Source organism: Peromyscus maniculatus, chromosome 6 (assembly GCF_049852395.1).
Source record: "Peromyscus maniculatus bairdii isolate BWxNUB_F1_BW_parent chromosome 6, HU_Pman_BW_mat_3.1, whole genome shotgun sequence".
Taxonomy (NCBI): Eukaryota; Metazoa; Chordata; class Mammalia; order Rodentia; family Cricetidae; genus Peromyscus; species Peromyscus maniculatus.
The window spans coordinates 75,620,724-75,628,861 of record NC_134857.1 but is presented as its reverse complement, the minus strand read 5'-3'; the positions used below and the strand labels follow the sequence as shown (position 1 = coordinate 75,628,861).

Sequence of the window (8,138 nt, the reverse complement as noted above, 5' to 3'; positions counted from 1 at the left end):
CCCCTTCTGCTCTCCCCTCCCCTCCCCTTCCCTCCCCTCCCCTCCCCTGGTCTCCTCTCAGATCTCACTGTGGTGCCCGGGCCGACCTCACACTGGGTTCCAGTCATTCCCCTGCCTCCGGCTTCTAAGAAGCTGCCCCTACAGCCATGTTCCACCACACCCATCGTGGGTATTTCTTGTAAGTTTTGGGTCAATAGAAGAGGAAGTGACTCAGAAATCCAATAGAGGAAGCTGGACAATGACTCAGATTTTCCTAATCATAAAAAGCATTTTGACATGACCCTTAATGTCAAGTAAGACTCATGACAATTGAGTATCCCCAGGACTTTCCTTTACCCAGCTCAGTTAGTATTCACATGGGGTGACTAGTCACAGCTTGTCTCGGCCAAAAAAAAAAAAAAAAAAAAATCTCCCTCCTAGGTCTGCTGATGTTTGCATTCTCTTCCTCTCCAGGGTTTCATGTAGCCCAGGCTGGTTTCAGACCCCCTGTAGCCAAGGATGGCTCCTGAGCTTCCTGCTCACACCTCCCAAGTGCTGGATTACAGGTGTGCAGTACCACGCCCTACTTTGACGTCTGAAGTCCTGTAGGTCAGCTTAGCCCAGGGTAAGGTCACCTCCATCCAGCTTGAAGACTGGAGCCTTTTCAAGCCCGAAGCTTGAAGCCTCTGGGACTGACCATGGTGGAGGGAGCACACACACACACACACACACACACACACACACACACACACACGCACACGCACACGCACACACACACACACATGCACACGCGCACATGCACGCGCGCGCGCGCGCGCGCGCACACACACACACACACAGACACACACCATAAATGTAATACAGTTTTGTTGTAGGGGCTGGAGACGTGGCTCAGCTGTTCAGAGCGCTCGCTGCTCTTCCAGAGGACACAATCCCAGTTCCCAGCACATCTGTCAGGTGACTCAGAACAGCCTGTACCTGGCCCTCTTCGTGCTTCCGAGGGCATCAGCATGCACATGAATGTGCCCCCCCTACAAACAAATGCATAAAGATGAAAAGTAATTTTAAAAGTAAATGCTATTTTGAAAATAATGCACTCTGTCTAGTGATGCATAGACATGATCCTCCCAGCATTCAGGAGGCCGAGGCGGGAGGACAGGAAGTTCCAGGCCAGCCTGAGCTAATATTGAAATTTTGTTTCAAATACACAAAAGGGCCGGGCGGTGGTGGCGCACGCCTTTAATCCCAGCACTCGGGAGGCAGAGGCAGGCGGATCTTTGTGAGTTCGAGGCCAGCCTGGGCTACCAAGTGAGTTCCAGGAAAGGCGCAAAGCTACACAGAGAAACCCTGTCTCGAAAAACCAAAAAAAAAAAAAAAAAAAACCAAATACACAAAAGGATGCTGAGTGTGTGATCCAAGGAGGGATCCAGGAATGAGCTGAGAAAAATTGATGTAGTGTGTAAATTCTATTCATCTCGGTTTTTCCCAGCTAAATCTTCATCTTCTAATAAAATCTAATAGGTTAGATTTTAATAAATTTAATAGATTTAATAATCTAATAGAGGCTGCGACTCTAGCTGGCCTGGCATGCACAAACCCTGAGTTTTGTCCAAGTGCCGTATACATTTGGTATAGTGCTCCATACCTGTAATCCTAGTCCTTGAGGAGCAGAGGCAGGTGGATCAGACATCTAAGGCTATCCTGGCTACATAGTGAGTTCTAGGCCAGACAAGAATACATGAGACCCTGCCTGAAAAAAAAAAAAAAAAGTCCATTTTTTTTTCTACTTTTAAAATGATTAGCACAGAGAAACCTGTCTCAAAAAAACAAAATAAAAATAAATAATAAAATAAAATGATTAGCATAGATTCATTGCACAATACACTGGGTTTCATTATGGGATTTTCATATATGTATGTTATGCATGTATTTTGCATACATTTCCCCCTCCTCTCTCCTGCTGGCCCCTTCCTCTTCTCCAATAGTTCCCTTCTACTTTCACATCAAATATGCATGTGCGGTTTAGATTTTGATTACGAGAGAAAATGTAGTATTTGTATTTCTTGGCATGATTTCATTCTTGCTTATGGCTGAATCAACTCCACTATATGTATATACACTGTACTCTTCTTCTTCTTCTTCCTCCTCCTCCTCCTCCTCCTCCTCCTCCTCTTCTTCTTCTTCTTCTTTTCAGAGACAGGGTTTCTCTGTGTAGTTTTAGAGCCTGTCCTGGATCTCACTCTGTAGACCAGGCTGGCCTCGAACTCACAGAGATCCACCTGCCTCTGCCTCCTGAGTGCTGGGATTAAAGGCGTGCGCCATCACTGCCCGGCTACACTCCATTCTTTATGCATTCACCTGGGCTGTTCCCATCCCCTGGCTGTTGTGATTAGCGCGGCAGTACATGGTTGTGCAGGTGTCTGGGATGCCAGCCTGGAGTGTATGCTCAGGAGCACGCAGCTGGACCACACAAACATCCATTCCTATGGACAGTTGATCACCTTTCCATCTCATGCTCCCAGGTGGAACCCAGAATCCAGTCTTGCTTGGAAGGCCAGTGCTGTCGCGCCATGATTGACAGCCAGCATCCTTCTCGGAGAGCTCACACTTTTGCCATTGGAGGTTTTCAAACGGGAGTGAGCGACATGTGGCATTTCCACGACAAGCGCCTTTTGTTTAGACCCTGGGGCCATGTGGAAGGCTACTGTTTGCAAGATCAGAAACAGTTATTTATGGGCCTTTAGGTCTTTTTAAAAAACATATATTTACTAGCATTAGCATATTCAGGCTTTTGGGGAAGAGAGTCAACAGCCGTACCCAGCAGTGACCCTTGTGGACGGCAATGAAGACAAGTGTGGCAAGGTGGGCATGACAGTGGCATGGGCGTCACGGGGTAGCCAACCCACGGCTCTCTGACTGGACCGAAGGCCTCCTTCACATGAGGAACTCGGGTAGCCAACCCACGGCTTTCTGACTGGACCGAAGGCCTCCTTCACACGAGGAACTCGGGCCTGGTACTATAAACTTGCCCAAGAACCTATGCCCCAGGGTGAACCCAGGACTGTTATTCCGCTAAACGGACAGAGTGTCAAACTGCTCTTCCGAGTCCTGCCTTTAACCCACAGGTGAGTGCAGCCCTCAAGCTCCTCGGACACCTCTGGGTGCTGGACGGTGGTTAACACACAAACTCACAGGTGGCCCAAGTGTAGGCAGTAAGTGACCGTGGCGTTACCAGCCACAAACGGGACATCTACATCACACCCCCTCCCAAGGCTTAGGGGAAGAGAGTATGAGTCACAGGTCAGGGAGGACCAGAGCAGAATGCTGTCCTGTGGACAGGCCCGCTGCTCTCACGGACGGACGCACAGCAGACGTGCTTGCCTTCATAAGGTCAAGCCAGTTAATAACCTGGCAAGGAGTGGGAAGGCGTTTGTAGGCCCCACCCCTGAACGAAGAGCTGCATGGAAAACTGATGGCTTCTGGGGTGTGTCGGGGGAGTGACAGTTTTCTGTAAGTGCCCCTGGTGGGCTGACCATGCTCTCGTGGATGGCCCCGCACCAGGCATAACTGGACGGCACAAAGTAGAGTTGACAGGTCATTAAAAAATAAGAAAGGGGATGCAGAGGTGGTTCTTGCTGCTCTTCCAGAGGACCTGGGTTTGATTCTCAGCACCCACATCTAGCTCCAGTTTTAGGAGTTCTGATATCCTCTTGTGGCGTCTGTTGATACCAGGCACACAGATGGTGCGCAGACACATAGACAAAACACCCACACCCACACAACACAACAATAAGAAGTAAATAACAAGGACGTGGACCCGGGAGGAGTTAGGGGAGGGAGGTGGGCTGAACGGGACTAAGATATATTGTATGAAATTCTCAAATAATAAATAAAAAAGAGTGAGAATGAAGGCTTGGCACAGTGGTACATGATTTTAATCCAAGCATGGCGAGGCAGAAGTTGGTGGGTCTACATAGGCTAGCCTGGTCTACATGGGTCAGCCTGGTCTACAGAGCAAGTTCCAGGCCAGCCAGGATTCTGTCTCAGAAAGAAAAAAAAAGTGAGAATGAGAGATAGGGGAGAGAGAGGAGGAGGGAGGGAGGGAGAAAGGGAGAGAGGGGGGGGGAGAGAGAAGGAGGGAAGGAGGGAGAGAGAGGGAGAGAGAAATAGAGAGAGGGAGAGAGAGAGCGAGCACACCACCATGAGGGGTTAGCATGGGGATGGAAGAGGACAGAGGACCTCTTCAGAGAGAGGCTTCCAGAGTACCTCCCTAAGCAAAACCCCCTAAAGTGTCTCCAAACCAAAATCCCCAGAACAAAGGACAGACCTGAGCTTTTTAAACCTTTTAGGAGTGGTGGGAAGTTCTACCTCACGTGATTTAGTTCAGCACAGCAGATATGACAAAGGGTCATAAATCAAGAGGCTGGCTCCTCCCAGGACTGCTTCTTAATTCCCTGCCCCAGAGACAGCTGTGGGAAGCAAGCCCTGGTTCAGGCCGGAGACTGGCCTAAAGCTACAGCCTCCTGTTCTAACTCTAGGAGTTCAAGGTCATCTTTAGCTACTTGGGGAATTGGGGCCAGTCTGAGCTACAAGATACCCTATCTAAAAACCAAAGCCACCAAGAATATAGAACACAGTCACTTGAGACACAAAATTGCATGTTAGTATTTAGCCAGACACCAAACCTAGGGCGAGAAGAACCTATAATTATAAGGACTTTCAAAGCCACACAAAATCGTTTAGTGTTTGGGACCTGGAGAGATGGCTCAGTGGTTAAGAGCACTGGCTGCTCTTCCAGAGGACCCGGGTTCAATTCCCAGCACCCACATGGCAGCTCACAACTGTCTGTAACTCCAAGATCTGACACTCTCACAAGATATACATGCAGGCAAAATACCAATGCACATAAAATAAAAATAAATAAATCATTTTTAAAAAACCAACCACAAAAGGATCAAGTGTTCGGAGCTGGAGAGATAATAGCTCAGCTGATAGGACTTGTTCTCATGGAGAACTCAGGTTTGGTTGCCAGCACTCACATGGTGGGTCACAATCTGACTCCTCAGGCACCAGGCACACACACGTGTGGTACTCATACACACCTGCAGGCAAAACACTTACACACACAAAATCAGTACGCCTAAAATAAATAAATAAATAAATAAATAAATAAATAAATAAATAAATAAATAAATAAATAAAATAATTTTGTGTTTGTTGAATACTGAATAAAAGTTCTCTCCCCTTTGTTTTGCTTGGGCTAAAGTTTTTTTGTCTTTTTTTTATTTCCCCAAGCTTCTAGTCTGTCTTCTTTTTTTCCAGCATCTTCTTAGAGGTGGGACTTAACGTCACCACTCAGCACGCTAAGAGGCAACCACCAAGGAGCTCTGTGGCCAGCACGGAAACGACTTTGGTGAGTTCCCCCAACTCCTGCCTCAGCTGTTGTAGTAGTGGTGTGTGTGTGTGTGTGTGTGTGTGTGTGTGTGTGTGTGTGTGTGTGTCACACTCACCACAGCACCCAATGAGAGCTTGTTGTTGTGCACAGTGGGCAAAGGGTGGCAAAGGCTGTCAGTGAGGTCTAGGATTCTCATGTGGGTGGGGCCGAGGTCATCATCAGTGGCTCCAGCAGGAGGAAGTTGCAGCTTTACTCTGTCAGGGTTCAGGGGTTCAGTTCCCCGGTGTCCAGGACTTTCCCCAAGCGGGCTTCTCTTCTGTTTCTCTTTCTGCTGGAGACGGTCTTACAAATTTGGGGAAATTTAGGCTAATTCATGGCTCAGTCTGTTCCTGTCCCCGTAAGCTCTGGCCTGGTCACTTGGATTTCCACTCTGGTTTTGTCTTTTTAGATGGGTTTCATGTGACCCAGATGACTGGAACCTCACAGGTGGCTAAAGATGACCCTGAACTGCTGACCCTTCTACCTCATCTGGATGACAGGAGCGTGCCACCCTGTGCCACCCTGTGCCATCCTGTGGCTCTTCCAACACCCTCTTATTTATTGAAACCCTGGCGCTTGGACTCAGGCCTTCCTAGGAAAAGGCTCTGCTGCCGAGGTAGCCCTCCGCACCTGGACATTTGCACACCGCCCTTCCTGCTTCAGAGGTGGTTCCATCAGAAGCTCCTCTACACGTTCGGTCCTGTCCTACACTAGGACAGACCCCAGCTTCATCCGTTCCTCCCCAGGCTCACACAGTATCCCACTGACTCAGTTCTCCAAGTCCCTTCATTGTTTCTAAATTAGATTCTTTAATTTTCCCTTTGTAAAAAGTACATTTGTGTCCGGAGGCAGACTCAGTTAAGGGTGCAAGCATGCAGCCCCAGGTCCAAGGCCTAGCATCACATAAACCCCCGTGATTTGGCTTACTTACGTCTATCATCACTTAGGAGGGAGAGGCAGGAGATCAAGACCATTCTCAGATACATGGACTAGCCTGGGCTGTAGGACACCCTGTCTCAACAAGAACAAAATAAAAAGTAAAAAGAAAAGCATCTCTAATTAAGCTGCTCAGGATCAGTGAAATGATGAGGATGAGGGGAAGAGGGATGCAATGGGGTGAATATGATAACCAAAAGTTGCATCAGAGCTAAAGTTAACCTGCAAGTCCCACTTGCCCAAGGACAAAATAACTTCCTGGAATGCTGGGAGCTGCAGTCCTTGGGAAATAACAAGCCACATGTTTTACTCCCCTAAACAAGACTGCCTGAACCAGCTATACCACCGAATGTGATCGACCACATGCAGGTGAGAGATACACAGGCAGGAAATTGTGCATCAGGATGCATGCTTGCCCCATGGGAAATGTGGTGAATTGTGAGGTTTGTCCTTTTATGCCCCTGCAAAACGTGACCTGTGGCCATTCCCTGGGAATCCAGGGATAGTCCTGGCCAGAGTCCATCAACCTGGCCAGTATTTAATTAAAGCTTGCTTCAAATTTGGCTCAAAATTGTGGACTGGTTTCTCTCTCTCAAATTCAGAATTAACATATATGTATAAAGTGTCATAACAAAATCATTGCATACCATTAATATATATTAATAAGAACAATGTAGTGAGATTCTACCTTGAAAACTACTCAACAACCCAGATGACGATCTGGCCAATGACTATCAGGTAGATGTAGGTTTTTTTTTTCCTTTTTAGATGTATCTACGAATATTTTACCTTTTAAAAAAATATTATTTTATGTGTGTGTTTACATGTCTGTCTGAGCACCACATGTGCCTGGTGCCTGCAAAGGCCGGAGGATAATGTCAGATCCCCTAGAACTGGAGTCACAGACAGTTGTGAGCTTCCACGTGCATGCTGGGAACCGAACCTGGGTCTTTGCCAGAGCTCTCTCTCCAGTCCATTAACTCTTCTTTTTAAAAGTGTCTGTACTAGGTTGGGGGGCAGTGGCGCACACCTTTAACCCCAGTACTCCAGAGGTGGAGGCAGGTGGATCTCTGTGAGTTCCAGGCCAGCCTAGTCTACAGAGTGAGTTCTAGGACAGCCATGGCTGTTACACAGAGAAACCCTGTCTGGAAAAAAAAAGTCTGTATTAGTTAGGCATTTTTTAAATGATTTATTTATTTATTTATTCCATGTTCACTGGTGTTTTGCCCACATGCACGTCTGTGTGAAGGTGTCGGATCTCCTAGAACTGGAGTTACAGACAGTTGTGATCTGCAATGTGGCTGCTGGGAAGTGAACTCGGGTCCTCGGGAAGAGCAGCCAGTGTTCTCAACTGCTGAGCATCTCTCCAGCCCCTGATTAAGCATTTTTTTTTTTTTTTTTTTGAGACAGGGTTTCTCTGTGTAGCTTTGCGCCTTTCCTGGAACTCACTCTGTAGACCAGGCTGGTCTCAAACTCACAAAGATCTGCCTGCTTCTGCTTCCCGAGTGCTGGGAACCACCGCCCAACCTGATGAAGCATTTTAATGGTCTCCTTGGAGAACTATCACCAACAAAAGTGCTGTGGTTGGAAGCCTATGTCTCAGGGGGGGTGGGAGTGGGGGCGGTGAGGAGACATTCAAGGTCAGAACCCATTTACGGAGGCCCGGGCCAGACTCAGCTTCAGGACACCCCTTCTCAAAACAAAGAAAATGACAGAACAGACCTCAGGTATGCAAGTCCTCAGCGTCACCGCCTTACGTGACAGGCCTGAGGAACTGAATCACCCCACC

General features: G+C 47.9%; 1 long non-coding RNA gene across 1 annotated transcript; it reads left to right on the top strand.

Annotated features, from left to right (window-relative positions):
* Positions 1-2,182: 2,182 nt before the first annotated feature.
* LOC121830232 (uncharacterized) lies at positions 2,183-6,914 on the top strand. Its single transcript, XR_006073337.2, has 3 exons — positions 2,183-3,104; positions 5,302-5,392; positions 5,823-6,914. It is a non-coding gene; the product is annotated as an uncharacterized LOC121830232 (long non-coding RNA).
* Positions 6,915-8,138: the final 1,224 nt, after the last annotated feature.